The 22317-nt window shown below is 42.4% G+C and overlaps 2 protein-coding genes across 7 annotated transcripts in view; one reads left to right on the forward strand and one right to left on the reverse strand.

The window, feature by feature from the left end:
* Nucleotides 1–22317, forward strand: part of GATB (glutamyl-tRNA amidotransferase subunit B) — a 685553-nt gene that overhangs the window by 323203 nt on the left and 340033 nt on the right. The gene's annotated exons all lie outside the window — the stretch shown is intronic.
* The window catches only part of FHIP1A (FHF complex subunit HOOK interacting protein 1A), a 299876-nt gene that overhangs the window by 216714 nt on the left and 60845 nt on the right, over nt 1–22317 (reverse strand). For 2 of the 6 annotated variants that reach the window (XM_084972702.1, XM_084972704.1), the window contains exon 1: nt 10300–10382. The exons of the other annotated variants lie outside the window; for them this stretch is intronic. The gene's annotated coding sequence lies outside the window, so the exon portion shown is untranslated. Of the gene's footprint in view, nt 1–10299; nt 10383–22317 lie in introns of those variants that run through there. 6 annotated transcript variants of the gene reach the window in all.

Genomic DNA, 22317 nt, shown 5'->3' on the forward strand with positions numbered 1-22317 from the left:
GGAAACTGTGAGCAAAACGAAAAGACAACCTAGGAAATCAGAGAAAAAATTTGCGAATAATGCTACTTATGAGGGATTAATTGCTAAAATATATAATAGCTCATACAGCTCAATATCAAAAAATCAAAAAACCCAATCAAAAAATGGGCAGGAGACCTAAACAGACATTTCTCCAAAGAAGACATACAGATGGCCAACAGGTACATAAAAAGATGCTCAACATTGCTAATTGTTAGAGAAATGCAAATCAAAACTATAATGAGATATCACCTCACACCAGTCAGAATAGCCATCATCAAAAGGTCTACAAATAACAAATGCTGAAAGGGGTGTGGAGAAAGAGGAACCCTCCTACACTGTTGGTGGGAATGTAAATTGGTGCAACCACTATGGAAAATAGTATGACAGTTCCTTAAAAAACTAAAATTAGAGTTACCCTATGATTCAACAATTCCACTTCTCAGCATATATCCAAACAAAACTATAATTCAAAAATATATATGCACCCCAGTGTTCATAGCAGCACTATTTGCAACAGTCAAGACATGGAAGCAACCTAAATGTCCATTAACAGGTTAATGGATAAAGATGTGATACAGCAGTTCCTGTCGTGGCGCAGTGGTTAACGAATCCAACTAGGAACCATGAGGTTGCGGGTTCGATCCCTGGCCTTGCTCGGTGGGTTAATGATCCGGCATTGCCGTGAGCTGTGGTGTAGGTCGCAGACGCGGCTCGGATCCCGCATTGCTGTGGCTCTGGCGTAGGCTGGCAGCTACAGCTCCGATTCGACCCCTAGCCTGGGAACCTCCATATGCCACGGGAGCCGCCCGAAACGGCAAGAAGAAAAAATAATAATAATAATAAAATTAAATTAAAAAAAAAAAGATGTGATACACACACACACACACACACACACACACACAATGGAATACTACTCAGCCTTAAAAAAGAATGAAACAATGCTATTTGCAGCAAGATGGATAGATCTGGAGATTCTCATACTGAGTGAAGTAAGTCAGACAAAGAAAGGCAAATGCCATATGATATCACTTATGTGTGGAATCTAAAAAAAATCATACAAATGAACTTATGAAACAGAAATAAACTCAGACATAGAAAAGAAATTTATGGTTACCAAATGGGAAAGAGGGGGAAGGATAAATTAGGGAGATACACACTACTATATATAAAATAAACAAGAAGGTCCTTTGCTGTACACCTCAAACATTGTAAATCAACTAAACTTCAATAAAAAATAAACAATAAAATACAAATAAATAAAAACAAAAGTAGCACTGGATTTTGTATATCTCAGTTTGCTTTTGAGTCCTGGCTCTGTTGAAAAACCCTGGAAGATATACCTAATCTTGCTGTTTCTCATCTATAAAATGGGGATGGCTGAACCTACCTCAATTATTTAGAAACTGTATGGTGCTTGCGGAAGCTCTTTGCAGCTATAAACCGCTCTTCAAATGCCAATTGTTATTTTTAGTGCACATACATCAGCCACATTCCATCTTTTTTAAATAATGCTAAGTACCAATGGACCTCCTTGTATTAAGGTCACTCTGGAGTGCATTTTTTCTGATTTGGGTTAGAAATTATGCCTTTTTTTTTAATGGTGTGTAATTTATAAAAATATCATACCACTATATTATACACCTGAAAGTAATTTAATATTGTAAATCAACCATCCTTCAATAAAAAAAAAAAAAAGAAGGAGTTTCCATCGTGGCTTAGTGGCTTAAGAACCCAAGTAGTGTCTGTGAGGATGTGGGTTTGATCCCTGGCCTCACTCAGCGGGTTGGGGATTCCGCTTTGCTGCAAAGCAGCAGCGTAGGTGGCAAATGCGGCTCAGATCCGCTGTGGCTGTAGCTGGGGGGTAGGCCTGCAGCTGCAGCTCTGATTCGACCCCTATCCTGGGAATTTCCACATGCTACAGGTGCGGCCCCAAAAAGAAAAAAAAAAAAAAAAAAAGAAGAAGAAGAAGAGGAAATAACATACAAGGATGTGTATGTGTATGTGTGACTGGGTCACCTTGCTGTACAGTGGAAAATTGACAGAACACTGTAAACCAGCTATAATGGAGAAAAATTAAAATCACTAAAAGAAGAAATAACATACAAGGAATCTTGACGGGGGGGAATAAAATGAACTCCTAATTCTGATACCAGTGGCTTGAAAAATGAAGAGCTTTCACATGATCTGTCAGGTTTCACGAGAGAGACTGTAAGAAGGCAGGGCAGGAACCCTTTCTCTTTATTCCCATTCCTGCTCAACAAATCACAGATGTACAAACCCTAAAATGAATACAGATCTCTTCTATTTCCCCCCAAAGAGTCTAAATGACATTAATACGCATATTCTTGACAGGAATACAGAGTCACTTGCTCAAAGTTAATTTTCATAATCGAACCTCTGACCTGTTGACACAAAGAACCACCACTCCACTCGCTAATGCCTTTCATCCCCACCCTGTGCCCGGGAAGTGAAAGGAATGACTGACACCATGGTGTCCTTTTCAGTGACCCCAACTGAAGTGAAAGCATAATTCAAGTCACAACAAGCATCTTTATAAGAAGTGGTCTAAGCACAGATATTTCTTTCAGAAAATGTGCTGGCCCCCAGCCCTCGGCACCTTTCATCTGCCAGGCTGCCTTAACCTCGACAATCTCTGTGCTGACTGAATCATGACACAATGCATTTGCAAAGGAAGAGTAAATTAAATACCCACATATATATAGCTCTCTTTTCTACCCTATTAGACAAAAAGCACAAGTGGAATAAGTGAGGCACCGACCTCTGGCTTAAACACAAATGGAATTACCCGACCACACATTGCTTAACAATGCAGAGCACAATCTCAAGTTAATTTGTCACTTGGAGAAATCGCTGTGCTTTTATGATGGGAATTCATTTATGAGAAGCTCTTAGCACAGTTTTCCCCTTAACCTTCCCAATTTATCTTACATTTGCTACCCTTCCACAGCAAACTTTTATGTGCAATTTTAAGGCTATGTAATATAAGCTACAAGGGCACTAGTCTTTAAAACCCCAAGAATAATCTAATGAAAATGAGGTGATGCTACCAGCTGCTAAGTACTCACCCTCTCCTGACCCAACATGCTGAAAAATACAACCGGGTGGTGTTTTCTATGATCCTCAGGGAGGAGAAAAGAAGAGGGGCTGGGGCCAGCTTTTATTTGACTGTGAAGTGGAGAGATTATATCCATAAGATCTTGTTTCAAAATGAGGAACCGCCAAAAAGAAACCCACAATTTTAACATGATCCATCCCCTTTAGAAAAAGGGCATGATGACATCAGGTGTGAGATGAATGATCCGCCTTTTATCCACAAGGCCCTCTGGAGATGTCTCTAGGCAACCCCCAGGTGTATTTACAAGTTACCAGAGCACAAGCCTGCTGGGGTGTCTGATGCTTCAGATGACAATTAAACCCAGTGATGCTGTGTCATGCTTTTCTCTCAGCCTGAGTGTCATTCACAATAGCCCTCTTGCTCTGCGTACCTCACGGGATCGAATTTTTACAAGAAACTATACAAGAAACTCCTGGACAAGCATGTGGTTGACAGCAGCAAGTGTGAATCTTCCCCTCACCACCAGGTAAGGAACCAGGCTTCCTCTGCTTCTGCACAGAGGACATGTGAGGAGCCCACAGGCAGGCTGATGTAGGACCCATCCCATGAAAGGTCTTTTACCTCAAACAGCTGCAAATCTTACCAGGATTTCTTAAAACTTTTATCTCAAGACAGCTAAAGCAATAGTTAATCAGCTCTCCTTTTTTGGGTGGGGGCTGTTGCAGGGGCGCACACAGATCCTCTCCAGAATGTGATAGAAAAGATGGCCCCTCCATCCACAAAAAGTTATATCCATACACACAAGAAAAGCTTATTTTTCTGACATCGGAGTTGGTTCTTGGCCTCTGATTAGGAATGAGATTAGCTCCAGGCTGGAATGACTGCCCAGTTAATCAGAAAGACAGGAGAGAAGAAGAGCAGGTTGATGCTGCTAGTGTGGACGGGACGACTGCAGCCACCTGCGTGCCGCACTTAGGAAATCCTCCATCAGAGCCTCGCTGGAGACACGAAGCTGAAAGGGCTGCGAGTCCTCTCAGTGGCATTCAGACAAACGAGACCCTGGCCTGTCAAGCAGAAAATCACTTCCTTTCATAAACAAGCAAGCTTCCAGCTAACACCTAGAAAACCCTGTTCACACACATCCAACGGCTGCTTCAGAATGTCCACGTAAAGGGACCAAGGGGTGGTAACCTACTCTAACTGGAAGTCAGAGCTAGGGTGTTTGTTTGGAAGATAGTTATTCAGGATTTCACACAAGATTGAGAAAACAGCAAATTTCCATAGCTAAGCAAGAAGAGTGCTTACAGGGATGAGGGGTAGGTGGGGGAGAAGCAGCCTTATAACACCCCCAAACCAACCCTGGGCACCTCTGCCTTCTCCAACACGAGGGCCTCGCAGACTTTAATGACCAGGAGAATCACCTGAAAAACTTGTTAAATACAAATTTCTGCTCTGCACCCTCAAAAGTTCCTGACTCAGCAGGTCTGGGTAGCCAAGAATTTCCATCCTAACAAGTTTTAGGGGATCCTAGGGCCGCTGGTCAGGGGACCACACTTTGAGAGCGACTGATCTATAACTTAGAGCCCCTCCCATGAAGGACACCCCCAACTTCTTAGGCATAGGCATAGTCTCAAGCAGATGCCATCCTCAGCATCAAAAGGGAAAAAATTAATTAAAAATAAATAAATTAAAACAGTACCACTCAGGCCAGCTTCTTATCTGTGGTACTTAGTGGTGCACGTTGCTGGACTGAAGGTTCACAACACACAATAAGCTTCCTGATGACCCAGTGTCTACAGGGAACTCGCACTACAGGTAATTGCAAAGGAGGAACTTGGACCTGTAACGTGTTAAAATTTTTACCTTCAGGAAGCAATAAACAGCAAATTGGTGCCAGGAAGATTCACTTAACACTCAGCAAAACACCCATGGTTCCAGAGCTATGGTTTTCTTTTCTCGCTCTCTTTTTTTTTTTCTTTTGGTCTTTTTAGGGCCTCACTCGCGGCACATGGAGGTTCCCGGGCTGGGGGAAACTGTGGTTTTCAAATTGAGCTCTACAGAGCCCAGATGTTAAAACCAAATACCTCAAGGGCTGGGGAGGGCAAGGAGCAGAGAAATGACAGAGGCTTTTGGCCTCTCACTTTCATCCTTCTCTGAACTAGAAATTCAGCTTTTCTCTCATTTACAGAGAGGCATAAATTAGTGGTTTTACTGTCCCTTGGAAGGAAGGAAAAGGTTAAAGTACACGAGATTTGATCACCTCGCAGAGTCCCTCCATTTTGTGAGTCTTCGATCACAAAGACTGAGAGGCACATCACACAAATAAAAATATCAAGCAGGCCCAGGAGGCAGGCCAAAGCCTAAAATTAGGATCCGAATGAGTGCTTAGCAGTCAGATCACATCTATGTCTGGTATGAAGGTCTGGATGTCATACACAGGAGTTTCCCAGCTCAGTGTGGGCAGCAAATGAGCTTCTGTACATGGACTATAAAACACAGACCAACTCCAGTGGTGATTATCTCAACTGAAAACTTGCCCTGTCCAGCAGACACCCTGCAGAAAGCATGGTCTTTTCAGTGAGTCCACAGTGATGCTGTGAGAGACACAGCAAGAAGCCACATGCTCAGGACTGTTAGCCACACGGCCACCTGCTAAACTGGCCGCACTTTTCCTTTTTTTGTCTTTTTAGGACCACACCTGTAGCACATGGAAGTTCCCAGGCTAGGGGCCGAATCGGAGCTGTAACTGTTGGCCTACACCACAGCTCACAGCAACACCGGATCCTTTAACCCACTGAGCGAGGCCAGGGATCGAACCCAAGTCCTCACTGATACTAGCTGGGTTCATTACCACTGAGCCGAGACAGGAACTCCTGCTGCACTTTTCTTTCCAACCCATACTTGTAAACTTCCAGGCAAGTTGTGCACAAAGTACAGGCTAATTGCTGCAGCCCGCAACTGGACCACAGCTGGCAAGACAGAATGAAGCAAGGGGGAGGGGGGTTCTGGGGAGGAGATATCTTTTAATGTGATTTAACTTGTAAGTCACTCATAATTCTGGTGTTCAAAACCATCCTCAATGGGCAGACGAGGAAATGGAAGCTTCTAAGTGGGGGGGCCGTCGACTCCTGGGGTGCCAGGACTATCCTCAATGACTGGGGTGCCCTGAGGGAACGGAAAATATCAATTTGGTATTAAAAAAAAAAAAAAGGCAGTGAGAGCATCTTCAAAGCCATCAGGATCTCGTACACCCACTGCCTTCCTACTTTCAACCAATCACTATTGTTTTAGGGACAACAGAGGAGGGGGGCAGGTGGAGAAGGCAGCAGGCAGAGATGTTCTATGTTCATTATTTCATTCAACAAAAAAATGTTTTCTGAGCGGAGTTCCTGCTGTGGCACAGTGGATTAAGAATCAAACTGCAGTGGCTCGGGTCACTGTGGAGGCGTGAGTTCAATCCCCAGCCCGGCACAGTGAGTTAAAGGATCTGGTGTTGCCACAGCTGCAGCATAGGTCGAAGCTGTAGCTCGGATTCAAGTCCTGGCCTAGGAACTTCTATATGTCATGGGTGTGGCTATTTAAAAAAAAAAAAAAAAAGTTTCTGAGTTCCTTTACCAATGATGAGTGACACAGCCTCAAATCTCAAGAACCTCATGAGGGGCCCTGAAAGACCTACCCTCAGCCAATTAATGCTGTTAAGTCATACCTAATGGCACAGGGAACTGAGTGAGAGTTCAAAGTCAAACTCAAGGCAGCAGTTACAAATACCAAAACTACCCTTGAAAATTCCCTGAAATTCCTCATAAAATACAATCCCATGTTGCTTCTCACAAAGCCCAAGCTGACCGGTTTTTCCTGCCCTTTGGGAAAGGCTATTATCCCTTTGGATAAACATCAGAAGAAGCTTCTGGCTTATGCTTGGTGAGCCAGGCTGTTAAACCCAAATGCTCACAGCCTGACCAGAAATGAAAGCTCCCGACAAATTGCAGGCTCCCATCTCTGGGCCCTGGTTCACTCTAGGACTACCCTTGTCACATTCAATGGTCATTTCTTGCCCTTTTTTCTTCAAGTTTACTTCCCCTGAGTAAAACATGCATATGGCTCCACTGAATATTTACCCAAAGACTCGCCCCAAATGCCACCATTTCTTTGAGTCAACATCCTGTGAGGCCTTCTTTTGAATGCAAACATCCAACAGGGAAGGAATGCTATTATTAACAGAGAAAGAGGGATGTTTTCATTAAAGTAGCCCCAGTTATCTGGAGAGACTAGAGACCAGAGAGAGTGAGCATAACGTTTGGTAGCTGGAAAGAAAATCAAGAAAGATCCAGAACATGAAATGCATGCCCAGCAAATTGGGCCCTGCCAAGGAACAGCATGACCCCACGCTGCCCCTCCCCCCAAGAGGACCAGGGCAGCAAGAGGGGGAGTCGAACAACACTGAATCAGTCCCCTCCCCAAGGCACTACAAGGTAAGCCCCACTCCCAACGTTCCCTGGGTGAGGGGTGAAGAGAGACAGAGAGAGAGAGAGACCGACCCTGCCGGCTACTCGGATCTGACTCGACTAGCTACCGGCCCGGTGGGTTACACGAGTCTCCACAGCCACTGTCTGCCATCCCCGTCAAGGCCCCACACACTGCTGGCGGCTCCATACATCGCCAAGGACAACCTGGTCCCCATGGGCTTTTCCAGTTCTGTCCTCACACAGTGCCCAGAACAAGCGGCCCACTGCCGCGCCTCCACGCTCCTGACCACGTGCTGGAAATCCGGACACTCCCACCGCCGTAGACCCCAACGCTGTTCCAGTCACCGGCCCTGTTTTCTCAGTCTTTCCACTTCTGAAACGTCTCTCCACTTGCCCTATTCCTCGCCTTCTTTCCTCGCTGGGTCACTTCTGATTCTGCAGGTGCACGCTGACCATGGTCCCCCCTCCCCGGAGCTTCCATTCTCTCTAGCTTTCTGGGTGGACATCCCTCTGCCTTCTGCCCCCTCCAGATGACAACTCATCTTGAGGTGGTCTTCCTCCACCTTCTGATTCTCTAACCCTCAGCCCTCAGTTCCCCAGAAGAATAGGAGGCACATTTTTTTTTCTTTTTAGGGCTGCACCTGCAGCCTATGGAGGTTCCCAGGCTAAGGGTCAAATTGGAGCTGCAGCTTCCTGCCTACACCACAGCCACAGCAACGCCAGATCTAAGCCACATCTGTGTCCTACACCACAGCTTGCGGCAACACCAAATCCTTAACCCACAGAGCCACAACAGGAACCCCTGGTGGCACATTTAAATGCAAAAAATGCATAAAAGAAAACTGTGTACTAGTCAATATCCCATCCTTCTAAGCCTCGGTCCATTCTTTGGGATGCAAACAGTCCACAATAGCCTTAAACCATCCGCCTCTGCACTTCCCTCCTTCAGTGAGTTCCTAGTCTGCTCAGAACTTTAAATTGACCCTCGGTCCACACTTAGCACCATTTTAAATTCTTTGGCTGATTTTGGAAATGAAAAATTCTAAGCAGGCAATTAAAAAAAGACTAGTAAACCTGTTCTTGACAGGACTAGGCTTAATGGTAATGAGATAAAATGACAAGTGCATGGCTTGCTGCCAAGGTATCACAAGCAGTCTAAGAATTAGAGTCAAAATAGCTGATAGAATCTGAAAGACAGAGTGACCCCCATATATTTTATCTTTTGCTTGGTTTGCACTGCTTGCAAGATACAAAACTCAAAATATTAAGATATCAGTTTAAGAAGAGACCTTCAATTCAAGATTTAGGAAGAGGTGCTGGATGGGGGGAGCTTACTACAGCAGAATACTTTCTAACTAGATGTAACTATTTTTATCCACAGTGAATATGAAATATATAATGTACTGTTTTCCTAAATGTTCGGCTCAGAATTACTTTAACATTTTTTTTCTGTCCTGCAGAATGAAACAATCATTTCTAAAATGCTTGCCTCTCTTACACAAATACTGAAACCTAATATTTACAAGACTTTAACATGGGACCTATAGAAACTATTTAAATTTAAAACATTAAAATCATATCCACATTTGAAATAACAGTATGTCAGCATTCACATTTTCATAAAAATGTATTCTCAAACACCAAAAAGAAATGTCAGGCATTCCCACTGTGGTGCGCTGGGTTAAGAACCCAACTGTAGTGGCTGGGGTTGCTGCAGAGGTGCAAGCTTGATTCCCTGCCCAGCACAGTGGGTTAAAGGTCCAGCAGTGCTGCAGGGACAACCTAGGGCATGGCTGTGGCTTGGATTCAGCCCCTTGCCCAGGAACTTCCATATGCCATAGGTGCAGCTATAAAAGAAAAAAAGAAAAAGAAAAAGAAAGAAATGTCATTTTTCACTAGATATCCACAATTTCAAAAAGAATTATCTTTCCATATTAGGAAGGGGGAGGGGGGTAGCAAACTCTGAAAATGTGAAAAATCCTAAGCATTCCAAGTAGCTGATACAAGATTCCCTTTATTTCATTTGTCCCATAATTAATTGAGCATGTGTCCTGTAATATGGAAAAACATCAAAAGCTGAATTTTCTCATCCCCCTCTTCTCCCCTACCCCCCAAACACACATCCTACCAACAACAACATTAAGGAAGCTACAGTTTGGGTATAGCTACAACAAGGGGACTAACATCTTAAGCCACTCTTGCTTCAACCACTGTCCTGGTTTCTTGCTTCAGAAACCACTGCCACAAGTGTTCCCATCGTGGCACAGTAGAAAAGAATCCAACTAGGAACCATGAGGTTTCAGGTTCGATCCCTGGCCTCCATCACTGGGTTAAGGATCCAGCATTGCCATGAGCTGTGGTGTAGATTGCAGACGTGGCTCGGATCTGGTATTGCTGTGGCTATGATGTAGACCGGCAGCGACGACAGCTCCAATTAGACCCCTAGTCCGGGAACCTCCATATGCTGCAGGTGCGGCCCTATAAAGACAAAAGGCAAAAAAAGCAACCACTACCACAAAACCAACTCTAGAAATAAATAACAGAGATTAATGTAGTATTACGTTGAACAAGCAATTAAAAGAGGCTGAAAAGCAGCAACTAAACCCCAAACCATTTGCTCGTTCACCATAGGAAGCAGAAAGATAATCTTATGTACTAAACATAAATCACTTGAGATCTGGCCAAATTCTTAAATGATATCCCGATGGAAACACTGCAAAGCTGGGAGCTGCTTACGAAAGTGTTTTCTTCCAACTCTGAAAACAAACTGGACCAGTTTTTCCTGTTGCTTCTAGGAAAGCCATCTCTTTAAACCAATCAAACAATTCGACAGGAAGGCTTCCCTAAGACCTGCTCATGCTCTATTTTTGGTGCTACCGCTGCCCCCCTTCTTCCCAGCCCTATCAGGTTTCTTGCCTCTCAGTTTGCTTCCTCCTCCTTCAGTGTCTATTTAAAAGTCTTAGGCTACAGAAAGCAAACTCCATTCATCAATCCTACCTTCTCACATACTCATTTCTGTAGTATATTCACATTGCTTAGGGAAAAAAAAAATGTCAAGATACAGCCCTTTAACTTTTCCGTGTGTGTGTGTGTGTGTGTGTGTGTGCGCGCGCGCACGTACTTTTTTTTCATTTCTCCTTAGGGCTCTGTGAGGTTTACACACAGAGGCCGCTCTGTTTCCTCTGGTTCATGTTCACATGAGGCCGGTTAGGAATAGCTGGGCTCTACTTTTCACTTCCTTGAGCTGCAGGCACTTGGGCACATAGAGAGGCTTTGAGAGTTACAACATGCGACAGGTCAGTGACTTGTTTGTTTCAGGGTGCTGTGTTAACACACCTTTCATTTGTGGTTCACACAACAGCCAGAGGTTTGCAAGGATGTGTTCTTTCCACTAAGAACCATGGGAAAGGCCAGTGGTCGAGGTAGAGACCCACCCTGTCCCACAAAAGCCAGCTGTAGGTATGAGTAGGAGCTGCTGAGATGTCGGACAAAAGGCAGTGAGAGAAATCAGCCCGCTCCACCCTAGGAAAAGCTCACTTAGTTTTAAGGTGTATTGTGCCAGGAAGCCCTGGGTTCCATCTCAACCTCTACATTTCAGCTCTTCCTTCCCAGCTTGAGCTATTCCCTCATTCACAGTTAGGAAGCCGATGCTACGAAATATACACCCCAGAGGGTAGAGCCTACTCACAGCTGCCAGAGCCTAAGCCCGAGGCCTCGGCTCCCTGGGCACCTGGGGAAGGCTTCACCTGGCACAGCCTTCACCTGGCACCCCTAATCCTGCTGTTTCCTCCTCCTCTGAGACCAGGAACACTGCCCTTTCTCCCAGGCCTGGCTGCTTCTTCCAAGGCCACAAAGCTGGCCACTGCCAACACCTTAGGTAGCTCAGCCACCTGACGGCCACCATTTTCCCTACCCAGTGACTATAAGTCATAGTTCTCTGGCCTGAAATCAGAATCCATCACAGAACTCAGACCCAGAGTCAGACAAAGCTGGTTTGGACTCTGCTACTTACTACCTCTGGGGCATGAGCTAAAGATCTCTCCAAACCTCACTTTTATCTCTAAGATGGGGATAATAATAGTACTTACCTTTCCTATGAGGACAGGATAAGATGACACATGCCCAGCACAGAGTAAGCACTCAAAAAATGTTGGCTATTTCTGTTATCATTATACAATTTCTCGACCACTATTATTACTACAGGGGCAACTGGCATAACCAGGCATAAACTGGTAGGCTTCGAGCCAAATCTGGACTTTCTGTTGGGATGTTTTTTGTCTTATTGCCTTTGAAGAGATGAGCATCCTCCAGCCTGTCACCGTCCTCATACTCCTTGGAATCTTATATTCTCATTAAATACTTGTATATAATATATTTATTATATACTTGTGTATTATATACTTATATAACATACTTGTATAATATATTCATATATTATATACTTACATACTTATACTTGCATAACATACTTGTATATTATATACTTATATATAATATACTTATATGTAATATACTTGTATACTTTATATTATACTTGTATATACTTATATATATTATGTAGTATGATATAGATCACATAGTATATATACTACATATTATATACTTATATATACTTGTATATTATGTACTTATATATTATACATATATAGTCTACATATTATATGCTATATATATAATATAAATGCTATATATAATATACTGATATTTGCTTGTATATTATACTTATATACCTATATATACTATATTATGTATATTATATACTTATATATACTATTTATATTATATATACTTATATACTTGTATATTATAATTACATAGTATACTTATATATAGTATTATATATATTATATATACTTGTATATTATATATACTACTATATATAATACACTTATATTCTCATTATATATTGTATACTTATATTTTCATTATATACCCTGAGTTTGTGACATCCTTTCTACCTCAAACAAAAGGTCTCAGAACTATAAGGGATTTTTCTAGTAAAGACAGTAGAGAACCAGAGCAGACACTATACTAAAAACAATGCCTTTTTAAAAACCAGAGCAAGGAGTCAGTCACCCATTTCCAAGAAGATCAAGACTTCTCAAGCAGTCAAAGACACATACAGGCCAGGTGGGAGAAACAAAGGAATCAACTCTACTCTGCAAAGTATTATCGTCAGTAACAACCCCCAAAACATGGAGAATTCACAAGCTTCTTACAAAACATGGAATCCCACTGTTAGCTTTCCTGGTCTGGCACAAAATGGACAGAAAAAAGATAATAATGGCAGATTGGATAACAGACCTCAAAAGCCAGGCTCCTCCCAGTGTGAAGGGCACTGCCCAGGCAATTTCTTGTTCCAAATGTTCCTGTCAGATATCGAGTCTTAAATTCATCAACTGCTTTGCACATATTAAAAAATTAAGTTGCCTGGCCTTTGATATTTTACTTTTCTTACTAACTTAGCCCACATAAAGTTTCCACGAATGATAAAAAGATACAGCTAATAATTAAGAGATACACAGCTTATTAATAATACACATCAGTTTGGGAAAAAAAATACTATTATAAAAAGGACAAAAAAGAGTTCCTGCTGTGGCACAACAGGATTGGCCACGTCTCTGCAGTGTGGGGACACAGGTTCGATCCTCAGCCTGGCACAGTGGGTTAAGGATCCGGCACTGCTAGCATAGATCCGGCACAGATCTCAAGTACAGCTCAGATTGAATCCCTGGCCCAGGAACTCCATACACCACAGGATGGCCAAAAAAGAAAAAATAAATAAACAAAAAAATTTTAAAAAAAATAAAAGGACAAAGAAAACTAAACATTATAAGAATATAAAAATATTTATGGGAGTTCCCATCGTGGCGCAGTGGTTAACAAATCCAACTAGGAACCATGAGGTTGCAAGTTCGATCCCTGGCCTTCCTCAGTGGGTTGAGGATCACGCATTGCTGTGAGCTGTGGTGTAGGTTGCAGACAAGGCTTGGATCCCATGTTGCTGTGGCTGTGGTGTAGGCCGGCAGCTACAGCTCTGATTAGACCCCTAGCCTGGGAACCTCCATCTGTTGCAGGAGCGGCCCTAGACACGGCAAGAAGACCAAAAAAATAATAAATAAATAAAGCATTAAAAAAAAATAAGAATATAAAAATATTTATCCACGTCAGAGATGTATTACTACCATAAAGTTAAACAACCATAAATCTCTTCACTAGAAAATCTCCAACTCCTTCTATCACTCCCACAAGTGTGTCCACTGAAAATTGTTCCCTTTAATATAAGGTCTCTTAGGTGGAAACTCAACAACAAACCAGCCATAAAAGTGTCATCCTGAGCTACAGGTCCGCTCCAGCCCGTACTTGCCAGCACCTCAGCACATTATCGGACATTTCTATTTAAATTTTGGCCAGCTAAAAAATGAAAACTCCCACCTGGACCAGACCCCAACCACTATCGCATGACTACGTGACTCAACACACGACCCCTGCCCTATAAAACTGAACTCTCCCTAAACGGTGGGGGACCTGAGTTCTTTCTCAGTGCTCCCGGCCATCTCTCTGGTCAATAAAACTTGCTGGGGGCCTCACAGCTCTAGTTAACTGTCTTTTCTTCTCTCCAGAAACAAGGTCATTTGCTTTAAAATACTTTAAAATGAAGTCACATGGGCTTTCTTTCAAGGCTTATATAAAATTTGCAAAATATTGTAAAATAAAAGGTGGGCAAGGTCAAAATCATCATCACAGTAACCAACACACTGCTCATGTATGAATCCACCTCCTATTTGTCCTTTATGGAATCTGTCCATCCTCTGGGCTGAGAATCTAAATAAATATAAAGTCAATGACAGGGAAAAAAGGTCCCAGATGTCATAACGTTAACAGTGACTATTTCTAGGGAGCTGGATTATAGGCGATTCATTTTTCTTTTGTGTAGTCTATAATGTGTGTTTTCCAAGTCTTCGGCTCTACAAAAAAAAGGTGTTATGTTCATTATCAGATGGAAAATGTCATATATATACACATATTTTAGTTTAAGCAAAATTGAATTTATTAACACATGTATTTAAGCATTTTAAAAGCTAATTGCATAATGTGGGAAAAAAAGAATGTATACATGTATGTGTAACTGGGTCATCTTGCTCTACAGTAGAAAATGGACAGAACACTGTAAACCAGCTATAACGGAAAAAATAAAAATCATTATTAAAAAAAAAAAGAAGAAGAAGCTAATTTCCTTTAGAGAATCTTGATCCAGGTCTGGTTTCTCTTTTTCTCTTTTGTGCCTCTCATTCTTCAACGGAGGCCTTTATTTATTTACTTATTTATTTATTTTCACTTTTTAAAGTTTTATTGAAGTATATAACTGGTTTACAATGCTGTGCCAAAATTCTCCTATACAGCAAAGTGACCCAGTCATACATATATACACTCCCCTTCTTTTTAAAAAAAAAATTTTTATTATCGTGAATTTACAATATTCTGTCAATTTCTGCTGTACAGCAAAGTGACCCAGTTATTTTAACAATGCTGTACCTGACGACAATTAGAGGGCCAGGGTATATTCCCTAAAGGAGGCGGCGGTGTCACGTGCACAAGGCATCTCCCTCAGGCTTGCTCAGCTGCTCTGCCTTCATCTGACCTCCGGGGAGGCTGAGCGACCAGCTCCCCCAGGGTTCCTGAGCATGGACCTCCAAGCCCAACATGCCCACCTCCCGGTGGTCCTGGGCCAGCTCTCCAGGGCTCAATGGTGTTTACACCCCAGGCTCCTTGCAATAGCAACTGAGTTTCACATTTGTTCAGTGGACCTCAACAGAGCCTAGCACAGATCTCAACACACAGAGGCGTTCACCCATCTATTTGCTAAACATAAATGAAATAACTCTTCAATCCATTAATTAACAGTAAAGCTGACCCAGGCCTCAGCTTCTTGGCCTTCAGAGGCAGCGCGCTGTTATGTGCAGTAACAAAGACGGAGCAGCAGTCCCACTGACCCAGATCAGGATGACTGAGAAGGCTTTCAGGAAACGCCCACAGCACTGAAGGAAGAAATGGCTTCTCCCTGGGTCGGCCCTGAACTTCCAGAGTAAGGGGAACAGACCTGGAAAGCAATGCAATCAACGCCTGCTCCTGGCATCGTCCCCAGGCCAGGGCACGTGACATCAGCTGTGGGCTCCTGATCCAGCTTTACTATTCCAGCACCAGGGGCTGATCCCTGCTGGCGGGTGACCTGCCGCCTTTAATGACAGCAGCGGTTATCTCAGTTTACACAGCCTATCAGGCACTGCCAGAGTTTTCAGGGTTCTTAGACAAAGTGCTTATTATTGCAGTGACGCATACGACTGGCTAATGGGAGAGGAAACATCATTTTATTCTTTAGCTTCAATAGCTCTAATTATATTTAGTGCGAATTCTCAAACCAGTGGGTGTACAAACTGCAAAGAAAAATATGTGTTGTGTGTGTAAAATTGACTTACTGGGTTCTGTGATGCTACTGTTAACCCTTAATGCTGGGTTAACTTGGTGATTATTAAACTGGGCTGCTTCCGAGTCAAATGATCACCTCTGCAAACTGGAGTTTAGAATGGCAAAGTGGAGCAGGAGCGGTGACTGAGACCTGACCTCCCAAAGAGACTGGCTGGCTCTGTCTGTCCCAAACCACAGCAAAGAATGATTTTTTGTTCTGCCACTATAAGCCAACAAACGCTGCTGGAGTTGAGATATCCACACAAGTGGGCGAGAAAAGAAAAAAAAAAGAAAGAAAAAAAAAAATCAACCCACAAAAATTTTCCATTTTTCACACATTTTTCACGAGTTCAGGCCTGTATTTATAAATATTCATCACCTCTTTGAGTATAACCTTTCAGGTGGGGGCAATGCACCATCTGCAGTCAAACACAACCCTCATGATCTCAAAAATGCCCTGAAGAAGTCTCTGTGCTTCTCTCTGGCCTCCTGTGTTTTACTACAACCTCTGCTTGAGATTTTTCAGGCCTAATTTGCCTAACTTGCTCTGTTTTCTTCACAGGGCTGTAATTGTTAGGTACAGGAGTGTTTTAAATAAACACAGCTGTAAACACTTAGGAAAATGAAACCCTGCCCTGGAGGAAAAAGTAACAAACTTGCTGGCCTCTCTGGTTCGGTTAAAGAGCTATTTCACAGTCTCTGTAGTGAGAAACGCCTGCTTTTTGGGTATCTGGTCCTTTGTCACACAAGCCAACCCAAAGTTACTACAGGAGCAAAGTTTCTGGACCAAATAGGAAAAAAAACAGCGGCCAGTCTTTCATACCAGTAACTCCACTGCTTCCTCCAGGATGTCACACCTGAATCAAGAGGAGCTCCCATCGTGGCACATCTGAAACAAATCTGACTAGTATCCACGGCTCAGTAGGTTGGGGATCTGGCGTTGCCGTGAGCTGCGGTGTAGGTTACAGACATGGCTTGGATCCCAAGTTGCTGTGGCTGTGGTGTAGGCCTGCAGCTGTGGCTTCCATTCAACTCCTAGCCTGGGAACGTCCATATGCCAAGGGCGTGGCCCTACAAAGCCAAAAAAAAAAAAAAAAGAATGCCACATCACAACCATTTGAGATTCAGCTCTTTGACTTAAGCCAGTGATAATCAAAAAGCCGTATTTTATCACCTCTTCCCAACAACAGAAGAAGGTCACTGCATTATACCTGAAAGCTTTGATACCAGTAACACCATTTCTACTATATATATAAAAGAAAATAACAAGTGTTGGTGAGGCTATGGAGAAACTAGAACCCTTATGCACTGCTGCTAGGAATGAAAAATGGTGCAGCCACTATGGAGAACAGGACAGTGGTTCTTCAAAAAATTTGTTAATAGAATCATGATCCAGCAATTCGACTTCTGGACATATACCCTGAAGAACTGAAAGCAGGAGTTCTCATCGTGGCTTAGCAGTAACGAACCAAATCCATGAGGATTCAGGTTCGATCCCTGGCCCCGATAAGTGGGTTAAGGATCGGGTGTTGCCGTGAGCTGTGGTGTAGGGCCACAGCTTTTTTTTTTTTTTTTATAAACTTTTTAGGGCCACACCCCCCCCCCAGCCCCGTAACATATGGAGGTTCCCAGCCTAGGGGTCAAATTGGAGCCGCAGCTGCCAGTTTACACCACAGCCACAGCAACTTGGGATCCAAGATGCATCTGTGACCTGGTCCAGGAAATTCCATATGCTGCAGTTCAGCCTTAAAAAGAAAAGAAAAAAAAATGCACCAGAGATCTGTATCAGCATCCACAACCCAACTCCTCTATTAGCCAGGTACTACCAGCCTGCATTTGATGCCACTGAAACCAGTGGATCTGTAGGCATCAAGCATCTTAAGTGCTAGACTCCCACTTGAATAGTATGCACTCCATAGGAGACATTATGAGTTACTGAATATCAAGGATATTTTTCCAACCAAAATTGTTTCACAATAGGGGTAGATTAGGAGGAGGGATGAAAGAAATACTCCAAAATTTTTAAAGTGCCAAAACGTACTTCTCAATTTTGTTAAAGATGAATCACAACCAAAAACAGGAAAAGAAGAGAGAATGCCAAAATCTTATTTGCAAGAAAATTGACTACTGGACATAAGCACTGCACTCTCCTCCTGGTGCAATGGACCCTGCCCCCACACACAAAAATAAATAAATTTCATCACATATTATAGATACACACACGCATGCTCTCTTATATATTCAGGATAAACAAGGAACATCCGCCATCAATATGAGAAAACAGGGAAAACATAGCAAACTTTCATAGAAGAGAAAGCCTGAAAGGTTAAGGGCCATGATAACATATCTTTAAACTCATTAATAACCAGGAAAATGAAAATAAAAATAAGGTACATTAGAATACACATAAATTATACACAATAAGACATGATTCTATACCCACCAAATAGGCCAAAATATTTAAAATCTGATGACACTAAGATCATGAGCCACAGGCAATTTCACACACCAGTGTAGTCTATTTTGGTACAACCACTCTGGCCAAGAGTTGTCATCATCTAGTGAAATTAAACATGAGGGCTTAATTTCCAAAATATATAAACAGCTCATACAACTCAGAAAAAAAAAAAAGAACCCAATTAAAAAATGGGCAGAAGATCTAATCAGACATTTCTCCAAAGAAGACATACAGATGGTCAAAAAGCACATGAAAAGATGCTCAATATGGCTAATACTAGAGAAATTAAAATTAAAACTACAATGAGGTACCACCTACACCAGTCAGAATGGCCATAATTAACAAGTCTACAAATAATAAATGCTGGAGAGGGTGTGGAGAAAAGGGAACCCTCCTACACTGTTGGTGGGAATGTAAATTGGTGCAGCCACTCTGGAAAACAGTATGGATGTTCCTTAAAAATGGAGTTGCCATATAATCCAGCAATTGTATTCCTGGGCCTTTACCCAGACAAAACTGTAATTCGAAAAGATACATGTAACAATAGCCAAGACATGGAAACAACCAAAATGTTCATCAACAGATGGACAAATACAGATGATTTACAGATGATATATGCAACATACACACAATGGAATATTACTCAGCCATTAAAAAGAGTGAAATAATGCCATTTGCAGCAACATAGATGGACCTACAGATTATCATACTAGGTGAGGTAAGTCAAAAAGATAAAGAAATACCATATGACATCACTTATCTGTGGAATCTAAAATACAACACAAACCGGAGTTCCCATCGTGGCTCAGTGGTTAACGAATCCTACTAGGAACCACGGGGTTGTGGGTTCGATCCCTGGCCTTGCTCAGTGGGTTGAGGATCCAGCATTGCCATGAGCTATGGTGTGGGTCACAGACACGGCTCGGATCCCAAGTTGCTGTGGCTGTGGTATAGGCCAGCAGCTGCAGCTCCAATTTGACCCCTAGCCTGGGAACCTCCATGTGCCATGGGTGCGGCCCTAAAGGGACAAAAAATAAATAAATTTAAAAAAATAAAATAAAATAAAATACAACACAAACCAACAAATCTATGAAACAAAAACAGACTCACAGACACAGAGAACAGGCTTGTGATTGCCAAGGGGGTAGGGGGATGGGGGAGAGAAGGATTGGAGTTTGAGATTAGCAGAGGCAAACTGGTATATATAGGATGGATAAGCAACACGGTCCTACTACATAGCACAAGGGAACTATATTCAATATCCTGTGATAAATCATAATGGAACAGAATATGAAAAAGAATATATATACATGGATAACTGAGTCACTTTGCTATACGAGAGTAATTAACACATTGTAAATCAACTATACCTCAATAAAATTTTTTAAAAATTAAACATGCATATACTCTATGACCCATCAATTCTACCCCAGGATTATACATTTAGAGACAGAAACTCAACATATACACAACAGGAACTATGTTCATATCAATCTTTCTCATGATTGCAAAAAATGACACAAACAATACAAACATCCATTAGTAGCAGAAAAGAGAATTAAATGTGGTATATTCTTTTTTTAATAAAAATATGGTATATTTGTGCAAGAGCAATGCTATACAGCAGTAAAATTTTAAAAAGCTTCATGAATAAACATGGATGAATTTCAAAAACAATACTGAGTAAAACAGCAAGGTACAGAAAAGTACAAGTTATATGATTCCACTCATACAAAGAGTAAAAGAAGCTAAAATTAAACAACATATTGTTTAGAGATAAATATATAAGACTAATCCATTTTTTTTCTTTTTAGGACCACATCTATGGCATATAGAAGTTCCCAGGCTAGGGGTCAAATTGGAGCTGCAGCTGCCGCCCTTCACCACAGCCACAACAACACAGGATCTGAGCAGCATCTGCCGTCTGCACTGCAGTTCACGACAATGCCAAATCCTTAACCCACTGAGTGAGGCCAGGGATCAAACCCACATCTTCATGGATCTAGTCAGATTCTTAACCCACTGAGCCACAACGTGAACTCCCAAATCCAGTTTTTAAACACTTTATATTGTTTCTTTTTTTGGCCACACCTCTGAATACACAAGTCCCCAGGCCAGGGGTCACATCCACACAGCAGCAGCAACCCGAGCCACAGCAGTGACAACACCAGACCCTTCTTCTCCAGCTGTGCTACCACAGAACTCCCAAATTCATTGTTTAAGGCAAGGAAATAACTTTAAAAATGAAGGATAATGAATAAAGGAGGAAGAGGGGATAAAGGAGATGCAATCAAGGAAGGACACAAGGGTTTCTAAGGGACTGAAAATGGGATGCTCCATTTCTTAAGCTATGTAGTAGGTACCAGTGTTCATTTTTTCCATTTTCTCTAAATTATACATATACTGATCTATATTCTTTCATATATATGTGTGTATATGTATAACATATCTCTCGTTTAAAAAATAAAATAAAAGCCAAATACAATTTTTTAAAAGAATAACCTTGAGGTTTCCATTTCAAGATGGTTGATAGCTGGGTTGTCCCACCTAAATCCTTAATGAAGGAAAAGCAACAGAAGATAAAACAGAAGAATTCTCTAAGATTGAAGAGTTTGCTGGGAGAGAACTTTTTTTTCCTTTCTTATGCACCTGTGGCATATGGAGGTTCCCAAGCTAGGGGTCGAATTGGAGCTGCAGCTGCCAGTCTACACCACAGCCACAGCAATGCCAGATCTGAGCCACATCTTTGACCTACACCACAGTCTGAGGCAACAACGGATCCTTAACCCACTGAGCGAGACCAGATATAGAACCAGCATCCTCATGGATACTAGTCAGGTTCTTAACCCACTGAGGCACAAGGGAACTCCAAGAGAACCTTAAATGGACAAGAGATTTCAACAAAATTCTGGAAAGCAAAACAGGAGGGGGGAATGTACTGACAGATGAAACAGTGAGGGCAGAGCTGCTACTCACAGGCCACCAAGGAAACCACCTGATTCAGAAAGTCCCAGGGAGGCTCCAGGCTCAGAGTCCACAGGATGATGCCAGGTAGTGAGCAGGAAGGTGAAGTGATGACGGTCAGCACTTCCCCTCCCCCTCCCTCTAACACAGCCCGCAGGCCGCATGGCCAGCTGGAGGGACAGACAAACATCTGGGTGTTCATCTCTAAAGGAATGGAACCAACTGTGGCAGCAGGGAATGAGGGATGGCTTACGGAGATCTTCAATGTGAATTTTGGTTCCTTGGAGTAAACCCCTTAGGGCATTTTTGGGGTGAAGCAAAGCTGGCCAGAAGGCCACTCACTAACTCCAGCCGCACCCCCACACATGTACACACTGAGCGAATTCCTGCTTGAGGGAGAGGTTGGAGCAAGGGGATGGGGAAGACTCGACATAAAGATCTTTTCAAGACAGTAGAGAAAACTCTTCCCTGTCCTTTATCCTTAATCAGTTAGAGGCAACTAGGCCTACAAGGAAAATCAGTAACATTAGAGAGAGAAGAACTGACACTGAAGAAAGAGTCAATACAGGAAACAGAAGAGCACTTTTAAAAGTTAATGCTTTACAACTCAAAGAGATTCAAAAAGATAGTACAACCAAGTTCCTGTGTGGTGTGGTGGGTTAAGGATCCAGCATTGCCACAGTTGTGGCACAGGTCACAACTGCAGTATGGGTTCCATCCCTGGCCTGGGAACTTCCACATGTCCCAAATGAGGCGAAAGACAGAAAGAAAGACAGAAAGACAGAAAGAAAGAAAGACAGACAGACAGAAAGACAGACAGACAGACAGAAAGACAGACAGACAGAAAGAAAGAAAGAAAGACAGAC

Source organism: Sus scrofa, chromosome 8 (assembly GCF_054392235.1).
Source record: "Sus scrofa isolate SSC_HxYL_T2T_F1_AM1 chromosome 8, Sscrofa_HxYL_maternal_Yorkshire_Landrace_v2.0, whole genome shotgun sequence".
In the NCBI taxonomy this organism is placed as follows: Eukaryota; Metazoa; Chordata; class Mammalia; order Artiodactyla; family Suidae; genus Sus; species Sus scrofa.